Raw genomic sequence first — 19,822 nt, 5'->3', positions numbered from 1 at the left:
ATAAAGATCAGAGCAGAAATCAATGAAATAGAAACCAAAAAAAAAAAAAAAATAGAACAAATCAACAAAACTAGGAGCTGGTTTTTTGAAAGAATTAATAAGATGATAAACCCCTGGCCAGACTTATCAAAAAGAAAAGAGAAAGGACCCAAATAAATAAAATCATGAATGAAAGAGGAGAGATCAAAACTAACACCAAAGAAATACAGACAATTATAAGAACATACTATGAGCAAGTCTACGCCAACAAATTTCACAATCTGGAAGAAATGGATGCATTCCTAGAGACATATAAACTACCACAACTGAACCAGGAAGAAATAGAAAACCGGAACAGACTCATAACCAGTAAGGAGATCGAAACAGTCATCAAAAATCTCCAAACAAACAAAAGCCCAGGGCCAGACGGCTTCCCGGGGGAATTCCACCAAACATTTAAAGAAGAACTAATTCCTATTCTCCTGAAACTGTTCCAAAAAATAGAAATAGAAGGAAAACTTCCAAACTCATTTTATGAGGCCAGCATCACCTTGATCCCAAAACCAGACAAGGATCCCAACAAAAAAGAGAACTACAGACCAATATCCTTGATGAACACAGATGCAAAAATTCTCGCCAAAATACTAGCCAATAGGATTCAACAGTACATTAAAAGGATTATTCACCACGACCAAGTGGGATTTATTCCAGGGCTGCAAGGTTGGTTCAACATCCGCAAATCAATCAATGTGATACAACACATTAATAAAAGAAAGAACAAGAACCATATGATACTCTCCATAGATGCTGAAAAAGCATTTGACAAAGTACAGCATCCCTTCCTGATCAAAACTCTTCAAAGTGTGGGGATAGACGGCACATACCTCAATATTATCAAAGCCATCTATGAAAAACCCACCGCAAATATCATTCTCAATGGAGAAAAACTGAAAGCTTTTCCGCTAAGGTCAGGAACACGGCAGGGATGTCCGTTATCACCACTGCTATTCAACATAGTACTAGAAGTCCTAGCCTCAGCAATCAGACAACAAAAGGAAATTAAAGGCATCCAAATCGGCAAAGAAGAAGTCAAACTATCACTCTTTGCAGATGATATGATACTGTATGTGGAAAACCCAAAAGACTCCACTCCAAAACTGCTAAAACTTGTACAGGAATTCAGTCAAGTGTCAGGATATAAAATCAATGCACAGAAATCAGTTGCATTTCTCTACACCAACAACAAGACAGAAGAAAGAGAAATTAAGGAGTCCATCCCATTTACAATTGCACCCAAAACTATAAGATACCTAGGAATAAACCTAACCAAAGAGACTAAGAATCTATACTCAGAAAACTATAAAGTACTCATGAAAGAAATTGAGGAAGACACAAAGAAATGGAAAAATGTTCCATGCTCCTGGATTGGAAGAATAAATATTGTGAAAATGTCTATGCTACCTAAAGCAATCTACACATTTAATGCAATTCCTATCAAAGTACCATCCATTTTTTTCAAAGAAATGGAACAAATAATCCTAAAATTTATATGGAACCAGAAAAGACCTCGAATAGCCAAAGGAATATTGAAAAAGAAAGCCAAAGTTGGTGGCATCACAATTCCGGACTTCAAGCTCTATTACAAAGCTGTCATCATCAAGACAGCATGGTACTGGCACAAAAACAGACACATAGATCAATGGAACAGAAAAGAGAGCCCAGAAATGGACCCTCAACTCTATGGTCAACTCATCTTCGACAAAGCAGGAAAGAATGTCCAATGGAACAAAGACAGCCTCTTCAATAAATGGTGTTGGGAACATTGGACAGCCACATGCAGAAAAATGAAATTGGATCATTTCCTTACACCACACACGAAAATAGACTCAAAATGGATGAAGGATCTCAATGTGAGAAAGGAATCCATCAAAATCCTCGAGGAGAACACAGGCAGCAACCTCTTAGACCTCAGCCACAGCAACATCTTCCTAGGAACATCACCAAAGGCAAGGGAAGCAAGGGCAAAAGTGAACTTTTGGGTTTTATCAAGATCAAAAGCTTTTGCACAGCAAAGGAAACAGTGAACAAAACCAAAAGACAACTGACAGAATGGGAGAAGATATTTGCAAATGACATATCAGATAAAGGGCTAGTGTCCAAAATCTATAAAGAACTTAGCAAACTCAACACCCAAAGAACAAATAATCCAATCAAGAAATGGGCAGAGGACATGAACAGACATTTCTGCAAAGAAGACATCCAGATGGCCAACAGACACATGAAAAAGTGCTCCACATCACTCGGCATCAGGGAAATACAAATCAAAACCACAATGAGATATCACCTCACACCAGTCAGAATGGCTAAAATTAACAAGTCAGGAAATGACAGATGCTGACGAGGATGCGGAGAAAGGGGAACCTCCTACACTGTTGGTGGGAATGCAAGCTGGTGCAACCACTCTGGAAAACAGCATGGAGGTTCCTCAAAATGTTGAAAATAGAACTACCCTATGACCCAGCAATTGCACTGCTGGGTATTTACCCTAAAGATACAAACGTAGTGATCCGAAGGGACAAGTGCACCCGAATGTTTATAGCAGCAATGTCTACAATAGCCAAACTATGGAAAGAACCTAGATGTCCATCAACAGACGAATGGATAAAGAAGATGTGGTATATATACACAATGGAATACTATGCAGCCATCAAAAGAAATGAAATCTTGCCATTTGCGATGACGTGGATGGAACTAGAGGGTATCATGCTTAGCGAAATAAGTCAATCGGAGAAAGACAACTATCATATGATCTCCCTGATATGAGGGAGAGGAGATGCAACATGGGGGGTTAAGGGGGTAGGAGAAGAATAAATGAAACAAGATGGGATTGGGAGGGAGACAAACCATAAGTGACTCTTAATCTCACAAAACATACTGAGGGTTGATGGGGGGAGGGGGTTGGGAGAGGGGGGTGGGGTTATGGATATTGGGGAGGGTATGTGCTATGGTGAGTGCTGTGAAGTGTGTAAACCTGGCGATTCGCAGACCTGTACCCCTGGGGATAAAAATATATGTTTATAAAGCTGTAAAAAAAAAAAAAAAAAAAGAAAGGATGAATACCCAAGTTTTGTAGCAACATGGACAGGACTGGAAGAGATTATGCTGAGTGAAACAAGTCAAGCAGAGAGAGTGAATTATCATATGGTTTCACTTATTTGTGGAGCATAACAAATAGCATGGAGGACAAGGGGAGATGGAGAGGAGAAGGGAGTTGAGGGAAATTGGAAGGGGAGGTGAACCATGAGAGACTATGGACTCTGAAAAACGATCTGAGAATTTTGAAGGGGTGGGGGGTGGGAGGTTGGGGGCACCAGGTGGTGGGTATTGTAGAGGGCACGGATTGCATGGAGCACTGGGTGTGGTGCAAAAATAATGAATACTGTTATGCTGAAAAAATAAAAAATTATTAAAAAAAAAAGATACAAATGTAATGATCCGAAGGGACACGTGCACCCAAATGTTTATAGTAGCAATGTCTACAATAGCCAAACTATGGAAAGAACCTAGATGTCCATCAACAGACGAATGGATAAAGAAGATGTGGTATATATACACAATGGAATACTATGCAGCCATCAAAAGAAATGAAATCTTGCCATTTGTGATGACGTGGATGGAACTAGAGGGTATCATGCTTAGTGAAATAAGTCAATCGGAGAAAGACAACTCTCATATGATCTCCCTGATATGAGGGAGAGGAGATGCAACATGGGGGGTTAAGGGGTAGGAGAAGAGTAAATGAAACAAGATGGGATTGGGAGGGAGACAAACCATAAGTGACTCTCAATCTCACAAAACAAACTGAGGGTTGCTGGGGGGAGGGGGTTGGGAGAGGGGGGTGTGGTTATGGACATTGGGGAGGGTATGTGCTATGGTGAGTGCTGTGAAGTGTGTAAACCTGGTGATTCACAGACCTGTACCCCTGGGAATAAAAATATATTATATGTTTATTAAAAAAAAAAGACATACAAATGGCTAACAGACACATGAAAAACGTTCATCATCACTAGCCATCAGGGAGATTCAAATCAAAACCACACTGAGATAGCACCTTACACCAGTTAGAATGGCCCAAATTAACAAGACAGCAAACAACATGTGTTGGAGAGGATGGGGAGAAAGGGGAACCCTCTTACACTGTTGGTAGGAATGCAAGCCGGTTCAGGCACTTTGGAAAAGAGTATGGAGGTTCCTCAAAACATTAAAAATAGAGCTACCCTACGACCCAGCAATTGCACTACTGGTATTTACCCCAAAGATACAGATGTAGCAAAAAAACGTGGCACCTGCACCACAATGCTCATAGCAGCAATGTCCACAATAGCCAAACTGTGGAAGGAGCTGAGATGCCCTTCAACAGATGAATGGAGAAAGAAGATGTGGTCCATGTATACAATGGAATATTGCTTAGCTATCAGAAAGAGTGAATACTCAGCATTTGCATCGACATGGTTGGAACTACAGGGGATTATGCTGAGTGAAATAAGTCAAGCAGAGAAAGCCAATTACCATACGATTTCACTTATTTGTGCACCATAAGGAATAGCATGAAGGACATTAGGAGAAGGAAGGGGAAAATGAAGAGGGGGATCAGAGTGGGGAGATGAACCATGGACTCTGGGAAACAATCTGAGAGCTTCAGAGTATACAGGGTGGGGGGATGAGTTCACCCTGTTATGGGTATTAAGGAGGACACATGTTGTAATGAGTCCTGGGTATTATACAAATATAGTTACTCATGGAAGATTACATCAAAAACTAATGAATTACTGTATGAGACTAAGATAACATAACAAATAAATATTTTTTTAAATGTAATGTACAGCATGGTGACTGTAGTCGATAATACAGTGCTGTGTCTTTGAAAGTTGCTGACAGAGTAGATTGTAAAAATTCTCGTCCCAAGAAAAAAGTATTTAACTATGTGAGATAATGCATGTGAACTACATGTGTGGTGTACATCTTGTAATATACACATATATTAAATCATTGTGTTGTACACCTGAAACCAATACAATGTTATAGGTCAATTATATCTCAATAAAACTGGGGGGATAGAAGTTATCAAACTAAACACCCAAGAAACAAAGAATCCAGTCAAGAAATGTGCAGAACGTATGAACAGACAATTCTCCGAAGAAGACATACAAATGGCTAACAGACACATGAGAAATATTCAATATCATTAGCCATCAGGGAGATTCAAATCAAAACCACATTGAGATACCACCTTACAACACTTAGAATGGCCAAAATTAACAAGACAGGAAACAATAGATGTTGGTGAGGATGTGGAAAAAGGTGAACCCTCTTACACTGTTTTAGTATATGTGCTGCTGAAGTGAGCGCCCTCTTACACTGTTGGTGGATATATAAACTGGTGCAGCCACTCTGGAAATCAGTATGGAGTTTCCTCAAAGAGTTAAAAACAGAGCTACCCTACGACTCAGCAATTGCATTACTGAGTATTCACCCCAAAGATACAGATGTCATAAAAGAAGGGGCACATGCACCCCAGTGTTCATAGCAACAATATCCACAATAATCAAACTGTGGAAGGAGCTTAGATATCCATCAATAAACGAATAGATAAAAAAGATGTAGCTCCCGAATGTTTATAGCAGCAATGTCTACAATAGCCAAACTATGGAAAGAACCTAGATGTCCATCAACAGACAAAGGGATAAAGAAGATGTGGTATATATACACAATGGAATACTATGCAGCCATCAAAAGAAATGAAATCTTGCCATTTGCGACGACGTGGATGGAACTAGAGGGTATCATGCTTAGTGAAATAAGTCAATCGGAGAAAGACAACTCTCATATGATCTCCCTGATATGAGGGAGAGGAGATGCAACATGGGGGGGTTAAGGGGGTAGGAGAAGAGTAAATGAAACAAGATGGGATTGGGAGGGAGACAAACCATAAGTGACTCTCAATCTCACAAAACAAACTGAGGGTTGCTGGGGGGAGGGGGTTGGGAGAGGGGGGTGTGGTTATGGACATTGGGGAGGGTATGTGCTATGGTGAGTGCTGTGAAGTGTGTAAACCTGGCGATTCACAGACCTGTACCCCTGGAGATAAAAATATATTATATGTTTATAAAAAATAAAATTTAAATTTAAAAAAATATATGGAAAAAAAAGATGTAGCTCATATATAAATGGAATATTACTCAGCCATTAGAAAAGATGAATACATACCATTTACACTGATGTGGATAGAAATGAAGGGTATTAGCTAAGTGAAGTAAGTCAGTCAAAGAAAGACAACTGTCATATTGTTTCACTGACATGTGGAATCTAAGAAACAGGACAGAGGATCAGAAGGGATAGGAGGGAAAACCGAATGGGAAGAAATCAGAGAGGGAAACAATCCATAAGAGACTCTTACCTCTGGGAAACAAACTTAGGGTTACAGAAGGGAGGGGTGGGGGATGGGGTGACCAGGTGATGGGTATTAAGGAGGGCACATGTTCTGAGGAGCACTGGGTTTTATACATAATTACTGAATCATTGAACACTACATCAAAAACACTAACAATGAAAATACAGAAAGGGAAATTAGAGAATTGAGTCCATTCACTATGGCACCAAGAACCATAAAATACCTGGGAATAAACCTAACCAAAGGGGTAGAGGATCTGTGCTCGAAGAACTACAGAACACTCGTGAAGGAAATTGAAGAAGACACAAAAAGATGGAAGACCATTCCATGCTCTTGGATCGGAAGAATAAACATTGTTAAAATGTCTATACTGCCTAGAGTAATCTATACTTTCAATGCCATTCTGATCAAAATTCCACCAGCATTTTTCAAAGAGCTGGAGCAAACAATCCTAAAATATGTATGGAACCAGAAGAGACCCTGAATTTCTAAGGAAATGTTGAAAAAGAAAAACAAAACTGGGGCATCACGTTGCCTGATTTCAAGCTTCATTACAAAGGTGTGACCACCAAGACATCATGGTACTGGCATAAAAACAGACACATAGACCAGTGGAACAGAGTAAAGAGCCCAGATATGGACCCTCAACTCTATGGTCAGTTAATCTTTGACAAAACAGGAAAAAAATATACAATGGAAAAAAGACAGTCTCTTCAATAAATGTTGTTGGGAACATTGGACAGCTATATGTAGAAGAATGAAACTCAACCATTCTCTTATTCCATACACAAAGATAAACTCAAAATGGATAAAAGACCTCAACGTGAGACAGGAATCCATCAGAATCCTAGAGGAGAACATAGGCAGTAACCTCTTCGATATCAGCCACAGCAACTTCTTTCAAGAAATGTCTGTAAAGGCAAAGGAAACAAAAGAGAAAATGAATTGTGAGGACTTCATCACAGTCAAAAGCTTCTGCACTGCAAAGGAAACAGTCAACAAAACAAAGAGGCAACCAACAGAATGGGAGAAGATATTCACGAATGACACTACAGATAAAGGACTGGTATCCAGGATCTATAAAGAACTCCTCAAACTCAACACACACAAAACAGATGATCACACCAAAAAATGGGCAGAAGAGAGGACCAGACACTTCTCCAATGAAGACATACAAATGGCTATCAGACACATGAAAAAATGTTCATCATCACTAGCCATCAGGGAGATTCAAACCAAAACTACATTGAGATACCACCTTACACCAGTCAGAATGGCCAAAATTAGCAAGACAGGAAACAACATGTGTTGGAGAGGATGTGGAGAAGGGGGAACCCTCTCACACTGTTGGTGGGAATGCACGTTGGTGCAGCCACTTTGGAGAACAGTGTGGAGATTCCTCAAGAAATTAAAAATAGAGCTTCCCTATGACCCTGCAACTGCACTACTGGGTATTTACCCCAAGATACAGATGGAGTGAAAAGAAGGGCCATCTGTACCCCAATGTTCATAGCAGTAATGGCCACGGTCGCCAAACTGTGGAAAGAACCAAGATGCCCTTCAACGGACAAATGGATAAGGGAGATGTGGTCCATATACACTATGGAGTATGATGCCTCCATCAGAAAGGATGAATACCCAACTTTTGTAGCAACATGGACAGGACTGGAGGAGATTATGCTGAGTGAAATAAGTCAAGCAGAGAGAGTCAATTATCATATGGTTTCACTTACTTTTAGAGCATAAGGAATAACACAGAGGACATGTGGAGCTGGAGAGAAGGGAGTTGGGGGAAATTGGAGGGGGAAAAGAACCATGAGAGACTGTGGACTCTGAGAAACAATCTGAGGGTTTTGGAGGGGATGGGGTCGAGGGTTGGGTGAGCCTGGTGGTGGGTATCATGGAGGGCACATATTGCATGGAGCACTGGGTGTGGTGCATAAACAATGAATTCTGGAACAATGAAAAGAAATTTGAAAAATAAATAAAATTTTAAAAAAGAACCAATGATGTACTACATGTTAGGTAACTGAACATACTAAAAAAAAAAAAAAAAAAACCAATTCTGAACTATTGCACACCTAATGACAGACCAGTAAAATATACAGAGCAAAATGTGCAGGATTAAAGTGAAAGACTGACATATCTGCGATAATAGTCAGAAGCTTCAGTATCCCATTTCCAATAATAGATAGAAGGTAAGTAAAGAACCACAACTTGAATGACACACACACACACACACACACACACACACACACACACCACACACACACCACACACACACACACACACACACACACACACACACCACCCAACAACAACAACATACACCTTCTTGTCAAGTGTACATGGGTCATTCTCCAGGTAGAATCATAAGTGAGGCCACAAATTAAGTCCCGATAGATTTTAAAAGATAAATATCATACAGTATCTTCTCTGACTACATTGGGATAAACATGGAAATCTTCACTTTTACAAGAGTAAAAGTGAAAAATACATGCATACATACATTTATGTAACTTAAACAACACTCTCTTAAGCAACCAATGGATCAAAGTAGAAGTCACAAAGGAAATTGGAAAATAGTTAAGGTTATTGAAATTGAAAACAGAATTAAAAGGATCTTAAGAGAATGCTACAAGCAACAATACACCAACACATTGGATAACCTACAAGAGATGGATGAATTTCTAGAAGTCCACAACAAAAGACTAAATAATGAAATAATAACCTGAACAGATCTATAACTGATAAGGAAATTGGGCCTGTTGATCAAAATACCAACAAATAAAGTTCTGGACCTAATGGTTTTGCTGGTGAATTTTACCAAATATTTAAGGAGAAACAAATACTAATATTGAGCTTTTCCAAAATATTGAAGAAGAAGGAGCACTTGCTATTTGTTCTATGAAGCTGGCTTGACCTTATATCAAAACCAAACTCAATAAAGAAAACCAAAGACCAATGTCCCTTAGGAACTCTGATGCAAAAATCCTCAACAAACACTAGCAAGCCAAATCCAGCAGCAAATAAAAGGATTATGCACCAGGGCAAAGTGGGATACATTCCTAGAATGTAAGGATGTTTCAACATACAGAAATTGAACAATGTAATACACCCCATTAACATAACAAAGGCAAGAAACACACATGACCATCTCAACTGATGCAGAAAAGACATTGTACAAAATTGAACACAAATACGTGACTTGAAAAACTATTCAGCGAGCCAGGGACACAAGGAAACTACCTCAACATATCAAAGCCACATACGGAAAACCAACAGCAAACATCATACTCAATGGTGGAAGTCTGAGAACTTTTCCTCTAAAATTAGGAACAAAGAAAGGATATTTATTTTCACCACTTCTATTCAACATAATACTGGAAATTCTCAACAGGAAATTGGCAAGAATGAGAACCAAAGTCATCCAAATTGGAAAGAAAGAAGTAAAATTATCTGTTTACAGATGATACGATCTTATATGTAGAAAACCCTGTAGATTTCATACACACACACACATACAGTGGTAGAACAATAAATTCAGGGAAATAGTAGTACACAAATTCAACACAAAAGAACTAGTTGCATTTCTATACACTAACCATGAACAATGTGAAAAGGAAATTAAGAACACAATTCCATTTGCAATAGCATCAAAAAGAAGAAAATACTAGAAATAAACTTAACCAAGGAGATAGAAGACTTATACAGTAAAGACTACAAGCCATTGCTGAAAGAAATTTTTCTAAACTTAAATAAAGGGGTGCCTGGGTGGCTCAGTGGGTTAAGCCTCTGCCTTCAGCTCAGATCATGATCCCAGGGTCCTCGGATCAAGCCCCACATCGGGCTCTCTGCTCAGCAGGGAGTCTGCTTCCCCCTCTCTTTCTGCCTGCCTCTCTGCCTACTTTTGATCTCTCTCTGTCAAATAAATAAATAAAATCTTTAAAAAAAATAAATACCCACCACCAGGCTCACCCAACCTCCCACCCCCCACCCCTCCAAAACCCTCAAATTGTTTCTCAGATTCCACAGTCTCTCATGGTTCGTCTCCCACTCCAATTACCCCCAACTCCCTTCTCCTCTCCAGCTCCACATATCCTCTGTGTTTAAAAAATTTTTAATTAATTAATTTATTAATTAATTAATTAAAAATACCCAGTAGTGTAATTGCAGGGTCATAGGGAAGCTCTAGTTTTAATTTCTTTTTTTTTATTTCTTTTCAGCGTAACAGTATTCATCGTTTTTGCACCGCACCCAGTGCTCCATGCAGTCCGTGCCCTCTCCAATACCCACTACCTGGTTCCCCCAACCTCCCACCCCCCGCCCCTTCAAAACCCTCAGATTGTTTTTCAGAGTCCATAGTCTCTCATGGTTCACCTCCCCTTCCAATTTCCCTCAACTCCCTTCTCCTCTCCATCTACCCATGTCCTCCATGCTATTTGTTATGCTCCACAAATAAGTGAAACCATGTGATAATTGACTCTCTCTGCTTGACTTATTTCACTCAGCATAATCTCTTCCAGTCCCGTCCATGTTGCTACAAAAGTTGGGTATTCATCCTTTCTGATGGAGGCATCATACTCCATCATGTATATGGACACATCTTCCTTATCCATTTGTCTGTTGAAGGGCATCTTGGTCCTTTCCACAGTTTGGCGACCGTGGCCATTGCTGCTATGAACATTGGGGTACAGATGGCCCTTCTTTTCACTACATCTGTATCTTTGGGGTAAATACCCAGTAGTGCAATGGCAGGGTCATAGGGAAGCTCTATTTTTAATTTCTTGAGGGATCTCGACACTATTCTCCAAAGTGGCTGCACCAACGTGCATTCCCACCAACAGTGTGAGAGGGTTCCCCTTTCTCCACATCCTCTCCAACACATTTTGTTTCCTGTCTTGCTAATTTTGGCCATTCTAAGTGGTGTAAGGTGGTATCTCAAGGTGGTTTTAATTTGAATCTCCCTGATGGCTAGTGATGATGAACACTTTTTCATGTGTCTGATAGCCATTTGTATGTCTTCATTGGAGAAGTATCTGTTCATATCTTCTGCCCATTTTTTGATATGATTGTCTGTTTTGTGTGTGTTGGGTTTCAGGAGTTCTTTATAGATCCTGGATATCAACCGTTTGTCTGTACTGTCACTTGCCAATATCTTCTCCCATTCCGTGGGTTGCCTCTTTGTTTTGTTGACTGTTTCCTTTGCTGTGCAGAAGATTTTGATCTTGATGAAGTCCCAAAAATTCATTTTCGCTTTTTAAAACTGGTTTTTATATTGGGGTAATATTGATTGGGGAAAGAGGATTACCTTGAAGCTTATCTGTATATGAATATTTAAAAAAATAGAAAAGAAAAAAAAAACCCACAGGTATATGTATCCAAAAAGTTCAAGTTAAAAGGTTATTATGGAATTTGTTGTACTGAACATCTCATTGTGATGGTAAATAGGTTAAAAATTATTTAAAAATTAAAAAGAATGGGAATAGTGGGAATGAATTTAAAATAAAAGTTGTATCTATGTGAAGTAGTGGTGGTTATTCTCTTGTCTTTTTTTTTTTTTTTTTTTTTTTTTGGTTGGCTTTCTGGGCGAGTGGCCTGCGGCATGGGTTTTCAGGGAGTCTTGCTAGAGTTAAGTCCTCCTGCTTGCTATCAAGGGGCTAGGCTCTGAGGAAACCAGCTTTTCAGGCTTTTGTTCTCTAGAGATTTTTTGGGTTTTGTTTTTGTTTTTTAATCCCCTTGACAGCTTTTGGCAGTTCTTTGGGGGTCTAGAGGAAAGCAAACTGCACCCAGACCTCCCTCTCAGAGAGAAGCCTCAGTCTGCTCCCCTCTGGGTGCCGCAGAGCACATAAATTCCCCTCCCCCCCCCCCGCCACTGGCAGAGTATGTCCCCAGTCACAGTCTCAGGGGTCACAGGAGCTCCCCTTTGTACCCCGGTGTTAGCAAAACCAGGAAAAGTACTAGTCCGGAGAGCTGGCTTCCAGCGGCTGCCTCTCCCGTGGCTGTCTGGGTAGGTCCAGACCACCAGAGAGGTCCCAACCAGAGATAGCACGCTGAGATTTTCACAGTGGCCCGGGCTGGGAGTGTTCAGACTCTTGGCTGGTCCTCAAGAGCACTGGCTAGTATCGGCACGGACCTCTCTCAGGGGAGGAGGTGGAGCGTGACTCAGATGCCGGTAGTGCAGCACTCACTCGGAGTGCAAAAGGCTGTGGTTCTAGAGAGCATGGCTGGTGTCCACACCAGACTCTGTCACACAGCTGCCACCCAGACGCTCTCACATGTGCTAGTGGCTCAGGGACCAAGACCTGGCTTCTTCGCTGCACTTTTTCTGGCTCAGCACCAGGGGTAGCCATCCTGGGTCCGTGGGCTTAAGTCTCTGTCCCTAACCGCCCTGATTCCCCCAATTTCCCCTTAAGATCCTTTGCTCTTTTTGAGTGCTTTCAACCAGACTCCAAGTTAATGCTGGTCCCCAGTTGCAGGACAATGTCCTATTGGGGTATTACTTTCCAATGGGTGACCTCTGGTGGATCCCTCCCCCTTTTGTTTATCTTCTGATATCAGTCCTATGTTCCCACTCTGCTTTACCTGTCCACTGGCATCTTCTGCCTCCATAGAGATCCAGAAGTGTATCATTCTAATCTCAGGCTGATTCCATGGGTGATCACAGTTCTTTGGTAGATAATCAGCTCACTTTAGGGGACCAGTTGAATCAGCACCTCCTACTTCTCTGCCATCATGTCTCCCTCCTCCCATAAAAGACTCTTAATCTCACAAAACAAACTGAAGGTTGCTGGGCAGAGGGTGAGTGTGGTTGGGTTATAGACATTGGGGAGGGTATGTGATATGGTGAGTGCTGTGAAATGTGTAAGCCTTATGATTCACAGACCTGTACCCCTGTGGCAAATAATACATTATATGTTAATAAAAATAATTAGTAAAAAAATATTAACCATTCATTAGAATTCAAAAAAATAAAAGAGTCAAATTTCACAGCATAGGAATTGGTCATGATTTCCTGGCTATGACACAAAAGACACAAGCAACAGAAGAAAAAATAGCCAAATCAGACTTCATAAAAATGTTTTTAAATTTTGTGCATCAAAAGACACCATCAACAGAGTGACAAGTCTAGCCATGGAATGGAAGAAAACATTTGCAAATCACATACCTGATAAGGGATTAATGTCCAGAATGCACAGAGAACTCTTAAAACTTTAAACAAAACAGCAACAACCTGGAGCAAAAATGGGCAAAGGGGTTGAACAGACATTTCTCCAAAGAAAATATCCAACCAGTCACTAAACACATGGAAAGGTGCTTGATATCAATAATCATTCAGAAAACGCAAACCAGCACTACAATGAGATCCCACCTCATACACGTTAGGATGGGTAGTGTTTTAAAAAAAAATAATAACAAATGTTAGTAGGATATGGAGAAAGTGGAACCCTTGTGCACTGTTGGTGGGAATGTGAAATGAAATAGCCATCGTGGGAAAGAGTACGGAAAGAAAAAAACAAAAATAGAAATACCATAAGGTCCACCAATTCCACATCTGGTATGTGTCAGGATTGAAAAAGAAAACTCTTGAAGAAATATCTGCACACCCACATTCATAACGTTATTCACAGAGCTTAAAACGTGGAAGCAATCTGGGTGTCCACCAGCGGATGGCCAGCTAAGCAAAACAGGTCTGTACACACAACGAAGTCGTAGCCCACCTCAAACAGGAAAAAATCCCGGCCCACGTTACAGCATGGGTGAGCAAGGAGGGCAGGACGCTGAGTGACACAGCCATCGGAAGGACAGATTCCACATGATTTCACCTGCGTGGGGTCCTCAGAGTCGTCAGTCACAGAGACAGGGAGTGGGACTGCAGGGGCAGTGGAGGTGGTAGGAATGGGGGAGTTATTGCTTCAGGTTTTTGAGATTTAAAGAGTTATGGAGGTGGGTGATACTGATGGTTTCACAACATTGCGGATGTATTTAATATCACCAGGACAGGACACTTAAGAAGGTTTAAGATGCTAAATTTGCATATTTTACCACAATAAACACATTTTTAAATTTAAATTCAATTAGCCAACATGCAGTACCTTGTTAGTAAACATGTTTTTTAAGCAGGGGAAAAGGAGAGAAACCTGTAGCCCACAAAGAAAGTGGCAGTGCTTCAGGAATGTCTGAAGCCCTTGTCTGCCTTACCTGTAGAAGAAAGCAGTGACCTTTGGAAAGGAGCTACAGGTCTGGCTGGCCCAGGACCCAGAGGAGCGGATGGGGCTCTGGGGGAGCTGGAAGAGCGGCCACTGCAGCTGAACAGAGTGAGTCTGTGCCTGGAAAAAAGAAAGAAATCGGTTAATATACACATGAATGTCATACAAAATAAGGGACCATCCTAGAATTGCACCTGCCACCCTCGCTCAATCCAGTCTTCTCTGTGAGGTGCTCGTGGTTGACACACACATGCCCCAGGACTCCAAGACTCATGCCAGGTACTCAGGCCACAAAGGGGACATAGTCCATGACCTTAAGATATGTGAGACCATGGGATGGTGGTCCAGATGTTTTCTTTTTTAAAGATTTTATGTATTTATTTGAGAGAGAGAAAGAGCCAGGGAGGGGCAGAGGGAGAAGCAGGTTCCCCACTGACCCGGGAACCCGATGCGGGACTCAATCCCAGGACCCTGAGACCATGACCTGAGACGAAGGCAGAGGCTTAACCCACTGAGCCACCCAGACACCCAAGAGATGTTTTCTTACTCTGTAAATTTAGGTAAAAGCATTTTGCTGTGCAAGGAGTGGCCTCGTCCTCACCAGACAGGGGCTGTGTCCTGTGTACCCAGAGGACAAAGGCCCTGAGCTCAGGGCTGCCCTCCTCGCCAAGCACTCCAAGCTGCTGTCCATGGTTCTGCTTTTGGTTTTTCTGAGGCACCATGATTTCTCTTAATACATAAATTTCAGTTTTTTATAAAAAAAATTTCATAAATTTTCAGTTTTTATTTAAGCAGAGGCCAGGCCGCTGGGCTTGCCGGCTATGCGCCCGGGGACGGGCCTCTGCCCTCTGCCTGTCCCCGTTGCCTGCTCCACATTGCCACAGCTCTCAGAAGCCGTGAGACGCACACTCGCCGCTGGAGGTCATGGTGGCGGCCAGCTGTGTCTGGACAGAGGAGGGACACAAGTGAGGCTGGGCAGCAGAACAGCAGGGAGTCCGCCCCATGACCGCTGTGCTTGGCGCCAGGGACAGGACTGTGAGCTGCACCCACACGCCCTGGTCCTCACGGACGGTCACACAGCTGCCGAGGAACGTCCCAGGGCCCTGCCTGGAGACCTGCAGGGGCCAGCCAGGGCGTCCCTGACCCACTGAGCATAATGGGCCTCCAGGGACCTCAGGCCCCAGCGCCTCGGGAAGCCGGCCGTGCTCTGCCAGGCCCTGCCGGCGTTCACATGCATCTGATTTCCCGGGAGGGGTCAACTCCCACCCAGAGCGCCGGCAGGACTCTGTCCACCAGACTCCAGCCTGCAGATGCGCGGGGCAGGGTTAGGCTTAGGGTGGGTCCCGGCAGGGCTGACCCATCCTGGGAGCTGTCATGACCACGACGTGTGGAAGGTAAAAGCCGGTTATCTGTGACCTACCGAGGGGTCACCTGCAGCAGCCAGATCCAGGTGGCGGGGTGGGGGTTGCGGCGACCCCGAGCCAGGGCAAGGGCCCGGCTGGCATCCTGTGCTGTCCCATAGGGCCTGCCACACGATGACCCCCTCGGGCTCTGACATGTCTGTTCCGGGGGTGCCGTCTGGGAGCATCTTCAGAGCCTGTCCTTTGCCTTGGAACCAAGGTGAATATTCCTCAGAGACAAACCCAGAATTTCAACACAGGGAAAGTGCATAGCCTCGCCCGCTTTCTTGTGAAAGTCATTCTAGAGAAATCGGACCCTGGGAGCTGGGCTGGGGACACTGTGTAGTCTCTGACGAAGACGGTGCACGGCCACGCCCTCAGCAGCCAACTCAGCCTGCCCCGCACGTCGACCAGGGATAGCAGGGCCTGGCACCAATCTCATCGAGGCGGGTCTTCCCACCAGAAGTGCCGCAGATCCTGCTGCTCCATGAGCACCCACAGGCCACAGTCCGGCCAGCAGAGTGGGCCGCACCGTGGCTAGGAGCATGGCCGGGCTCTGCAGCTGGCCACCATCACAGGGGGCCGGACTGTGCCAACCAGGACCATGGGGAGGCTTCGCCTGGGACAGGTCCGCGGTGGGGTCCCCACGACACTCCCTGCACCACAACAGTGGCCACAGGCATTTTGCAAAGCAGCCACAGAGATACTTCTAGGACGACAGGCTTCCACCTCCCAGCCTGCCCCAAGCAGAAGGGCATGACCCTCCCCAGAAGCCCAGGGGCTGTGTGCCTCTCTGGGGAGGGGGTGCGCAAAATGAGCCACGGTCACATCTCTGAGGTCACAACCGGAGGAGACCTAGCTTCTGCTGGGACTCGGGTGCCAGGCACCGCGCAGCCATCCCAGGAATGCCTGGTGCCACACTGGGGAGTCCCCGGGGGGCCCAAGCCCCAGAAGCCAGGAGGTGCCTGGAGAGCTCACGAGCATGAGTGTGAGCAGAGCAGACTGGAGGGCTCTCCGCCCGCAGACCCGACTACAGACAAGAGCACGGGCCCCGTGTCATGGGGATCCCGCACCAACAGACCAGCATCTGACACTTGGACGGAGTGCTGCTGGGGAGCCCCAAATCCAGAGGAATGACAGGGGATGCAGCACCAGCCTCCCCCACCACCCCCCGTCTTCCAGGCTCCTGGCACTGCTGGTGGGGGCTTACAGGGCTCCCAGGGGTCCCCATCCAAGCCCTGCCATGGTGGTAAGTGACAACCCTGGGCTGCACTTGGTCCTCCGGACACAAGAAACAGAGAGTTCCTGTCCTCCGACACGGCCGCTGAGTCTCAGCCCACGTGACAGGAGGGCGGTGCACACTGTCCCTCAGGGAAAGGGGAGCATCAATCTCATGACCACCAGGAACTCTGTCCATGCATTTAAGACTTCTCTGTCCTTTATAGCACAGGTGTGGCAGGGATACTAGCTTCCCTCTGACGGGGGAGAGAGCACCAGCCTTCAGACGGAGCTGGGCCATGGATGATGGAACAGGAGGACGACATTCTAGGTGGGAGGCATCTTGCTGTGAGGACAGGACAAGCATAAGGCTGGTCCGCAGCTATGGGTCAGGGGCCACACTGCAGGCTCGCGGGGGCACAAGGAGGAGCCCACCAGGGCTGGGGGCACCGAGGGCTCAGTGGAGAGCAGGTTAAGCTGGTCTGCCCCCGGAGCAGACAGCAGACATTTCCCTGCAAGAGGCAGAGAGCAACGTGAACATGTGCAGGGTTGGGGGGAGGGGAGGTTTCTGTGCTCTCCCTTGGGCCCCGGGGCACCCACCACACCCCACTCCCACACACCCACCTGCAGCAGCTTTGGCCGTGTCTGGAGGTCCCCCAGCTCCTCTGAGACAGAAACCACCCAGAAGAAAAGGGAACTTCAGGAAGCAAGCCAAGCCCCTCGGTTTCGATCCTGTTCTTAGTCTTCCCAGAGCTGCCTGGAAGCTAGGAAGCAGGGCTGTGGGCACAGAGCCCAGCCACAAGGACACGTGTGTGCCTGGACCGCGGCAGGGAAGAGGCGGGTGCGGGCATGAGCGAGGCTGCAGGGTGGCTCCTTGCACAGCTCCGGCCACAGTGAGTGGGGTCTGCACGGAGCAAGGGCCGAGGGAGTGAGGTGATGGTGACGGGAGATGGGCAGAAGCCTGAGGGTTGCCGCTCACCACCTGTGCTGGGAGCCCGGGCTGGGCCATCTTGAGTCACAGCAGGATCGAGGCAAGGATGGACAGAGGGGTCTGAGGGGAGGACACAGGGAGGGGCTGGCTCAGCCCCAGGGAGGAAGAGGCCTCCAGGGGGTCCTGAACACCCACGGGAGCCAGCTCAAGCCCCAGGGCAGGGTCGGAGGTGTTGTGCGCGGGGCCCTGGGTGGCCTCAGATGAGCAGCAGGTGAGAGCAGGACAAGGGGGTAGGGCTGCCATGGCTCTCATGTGCTCAAGCCCAGACAGCAGCACAGGGGCTGATCAGGGAGCTCAATGTGCTGCAGGAGCCCAGGGGCTGAGGGTCAGAGGCCAAACCTGGGCTAAAGGGTCTGGGACAGGTAGCAGGGACAAGGGCAGCCCTAGGGACACACAGAAGTCTGGGACTGTGCTCCCGACCTGGGCAGAGAGATCACAGGGCATGTGGGGCAGAAGGCTGCTGTAGTCGATGAGTCCACGGGCCAGTGGCACAGCAGCTAGAGCTGAGCAGGAACCGGGAAGGTTACAGAAGCAAGAGGTGGCCCAGGGGCTCAGTGGAACCCTCAGAGGTTGTGCAGGTGAGCAAGGGCAGGGGGGAGAGCAGGAGGGGCAGGGGGATTGCCCCAGGCAGAGTTTGCCAAGGTGAGCAAGGGCAGGGGGGAGAGCAGGAGGGGCAGGGGGCTGCCCCAGGGGCTCAGGGGAGCAGGGAGAGCTTGTGCAGGTGAGCAGGGGCAGGGGGGAGAGCAGGAGGGGCAGGGAGCTGCCCCAGGGGCTCAGGGGAGCTGGCAGAGCTTGTGCAGGAGAGCAGGGGCAGGGGGAGAGCAGGAGGGGCAGGGTCTGTCCCAAGGTCTCAGGGGTGCTGGGAGAGCTTGTGCAGGTGAGCAGGGGCAGGGGGGAGAACAGGAGGGGCAGGGGGCTGCCACGGGGGCTCAGGGGAGCAGGCAGAGCTTGTGCAGGTGAACAGGGGCAAGGGGGAGAGCAGGAGGGGCAGGGGGCTGCCCCAGGGACTCAGGGAGCAGGCACAGCTTGTGTAGGTGAGCAGGGGTGGGGAGACAGCAGGAGGGCAGGGGGCTGCCCCAGGGGCTCAGGGGAGCTGGCAGAGCTTGTGCAGGTGAGCAGGGGCAGGGGGGACAGCAGGAGGGGCAGGGTCTGTCCCAGGGGCTCAGGGGAGCTGGCAGAGCTTGTGCAGGTGAGCAGGGACGGGGGGACAGCAGGAGGGGCAGGGGGCTGCCCCAGGGCCTCAGGGAGCAGGCAGAGCTTGTGTAGGTGAGCAGGGGCAGGGAGGAGAGGAGGAGGGGCAGGGTCTGTCCCGGGGGCTCAGGGGAGCTGGCAGAGCTTGTGCAGGTGAGCAGGGGCAGGGGGGAGAGCAGGAGGGGCAGGGGGATTGCCCCAGGCAGAGTTTGCCAAGGTGAGCAGGGGCAAGGGGGAGAGCAAGAGGGTCAGGGGGCTGCCCCAGGGGCTCAGGGGAGCAGGGAGAGCTTGTGCAGGTGAGCAGGGGCAGGGGGGAGAGCAGGAGGGGCAGGGAGCTGCCCCAGGGGCTCAGGGGAGCTGGCAGAGCTTGTGTAGGTGAGCA

At 46.3% G+C, this 19,822-nt stretch overlaps 2 gene segments (V, D, J or C); both read left to right on the top strand.

Moving 5' to 3' along the window:
• The window catches only part of LOC125104225 (immunoglobulin alpha-2 heavy chain-like), a 401,593-nt gene that overhangs the window by 310,981 nt on the left and 70,790 nt on the right, over positions 1 to 19,822 (top strand).
• The window catches only part of LOC125104224 (immunoglobulin heavy constant gamma 1-like), a 233,152-nt gene that overhangs the window by 202,438 nt on the left and 10,892 nt on the right, over positions 1 to 19,822 (top strand).

This window comes from Lutra lutra, chromosome 7, assembly GCF_902655055.1.
Source record: "Lutra lutra chromosome 7, mLutLut1.2, whole genome shotgun sequence".
NCBI classification, from domain to species: domain Eukaryota; kingdom Metazoa; phylum Chordata; class Mammalia; order Carnivora; family Mustelidae; genus Lutra; species Lutra lutra.
The sequence above is the reverse complement of the archived record's forward strand: the minus strand, read 5'-3'. Positions and strand labels throughout refer to the sequence as shown.